The following is a 2564-nucleotide window of genomic DNA, read 5'->3' on the forward strand; positions in this document are numbered from 1 at the left end:
ATATATATATATATATATATATATATATATACACACAAACACACATACATATCTATGCATGCACATGTGTGTGTGTGTGCGTGTGTGTTATTTAGTTAGACATGACCTGGGCCAATCTTTAGCTGAAACGTCTCTAGATCCACTGTAAATGACAGAATTTGTTGATATTCTGTAGCAGTGGTTCCCAACCTGGAGTCAGCGGACCCCTGGTGGTCCGCAAAAGTAGTACGGAGGTCCGTGAACTAAATTCAAAATTTCATATCTATATATATAAAAACTGAGAATGTGAGCCTGTCTGTCTATCTGTATGTATGTATGTATGTATGTATGTATGTATGTATGTATGTATGTGTGTATGTATGTATGAATCCCTAAAACTCAAGAACTACCCAACCGATTTCGTTCAAATTTTACATATGCATTACTTAAGGTCCATGGAGTGTCATGGGCTAAAAAATTTTCAACTTCTTGTCTAATTCCGGCCCGGTGCTATCTTTTAGACTGGTTCGGTACTATGTGTCTAAAGTGAATATTGTTTCACTTTTATTCTTTCACTTTTAATTCGAAGGTGATAACACTAAGTCCAAGGTATATAAAAATACACATTTATCGTTCAATTACCAGTCAATAATTATCGCAGCAGTTGCAAGATTGCAAGGTATTTACAGTTACATATTAACCCTTAAATTAATATTTGATACATATGCTTATTATATATATATATTAAAAAATTTATAATAATTATTGTGGCATTTAGTGTAAAATTAGCAGTTTGCACCTGTGCTTCTATTTGGAGTCTCAAGAGAGAAGGGAAATGAAACTTGGCCAAGATCAGCAAAAGCATGCTACAATAATTGATGCTGGACCATTAAAACAACGTTTGGCACGCCAGATTACACAGAGGCCCAACAGAATAGCTCTCAGAAACAGACCATGTACAAATTCGTTCTTCACAACTTCTGAAGCTGCTTTCAGATATGATCCATCCCACTCTTATAAGAATTATAATTCTGTCCAAATTGGTGTGCTAAACTCAAATCGTCGTTTCTGTAAAGCTTTAAAATTTACTGCACAAATGTTCTGTCGTCAATGCTGCACTTTGCAGTATCATCTGTTTCAACATAACTGTAATATATATATATATATATATATATATAGAAACTATGCCATTTTAATCCCGAGCAACGCCGGGTATCTCTGCTAGTATACACACACACACACACACACACACACACACACACACATACACACACACACACACACACATATATATATATATATATATATTAAAAGGGGTCCGTGGGAAGACTCATTTAAATAAAAGGGTTGAGAATCATTGTGAAAAGGTTGGGAACCACTGTTCTACAGTATATATACCTCCAGAGTATACCACAGTATATATACCACCAACTTGTTTGATAAGAATTCACAAATGATACTTTTTTCACCGTTCAAGAGCTGCATTATATTTTTTAAATCATATATTGATCGGGGCGGAGATGGCTGTCCATAAGCGCGAGGCCCGGGAGTAAGAGAGGCTATTACAGCTCACCTCTCTCGCCATCCTCCGAGGCAACGCCTTTTCCGTTTTGTCTGCTGGGATCATGAGGAGGTTTGACTTACAGGAAGTAGTAAACACAACTCCTTTATGTAAAGTTATTCCATATATTTATGCTTTTTTTTTTTTTTGCTAACCCGTCATTATGTTATTTCTTTACTGCCCACAGGGGGTAACACACGGAGGTGACAAACAAGGTCAGACAAATGGATTAAGTCGGTTATATCGACCACAGTGCGTAACTGGTACTTATTTAATCGACCCCGAAAGGATGAATGGCAAAGTCGACCTCGGCGGAATTTGAACTCAGAACGTAGCGGCAGACGAAATACCGCTCAGCACTTCGCGAAACATAGACGCATATGAGATAGATAGATAGATAGATAGATAGATAGATAGATAGATAGATAGATAGATAAAAAGAAATGTAAGTATATGCGATAACTCGCATATTCATTGTTAATACGTTCGAGCACTTTCGAACGTGCATATGCAAATCGGTGTCGTGTTTCGTCACGGGAGAATAACTTCTCTATTAAGAGGAATGTTTGTTGACAACGCACTCGACTCGTTAACGAGTTCCACACACTGGAATACCAGGTGTGTGTGGGTGGGGGGTATGAGTACTTCGTTCAAAGACAGCAAATATCTGAATCAACTATAATTAATCAATTTGGAAAAGGTACCTAAACATATTGACCCCAAAGGAATAGAAAACTCAGTGTTATTAGGCCAAAATTCTCGTCTCTAATTCTAATGGTTTGTAATTTTATATTACTCTCTTTTATTCTTTTATTTGTTTCAGTCATTTGACTGCGGTCATGCTGGAGCACCGCCTTTAGTCGAGCAAATCGACCCCAGGACTTATTGGTCTCTTTTGCCGAACCGCTAAGTTACGGGGACGTAAACAAACCAGCATCGGTTGTCAAGCGATGTTGGAGGGACAAACACAGACACACAAACATACACACACACACACACACATATATATATATATATATATACA

This window comes from Octopus bimaculoides, chromosome 10 (genome assembly GCF_001194135.2).
Source record: "Octopus bimaculoides isolate UCB-OBI-ISO-001 chromosome 10, ASM119413v2, whole genome shotgun sequence".
NCBI lineage: Eukaryota > Metazoa > Mollusca > Cephalopoda > Octopoda > Octopodidae > Octopus > Octopus bimaculoides.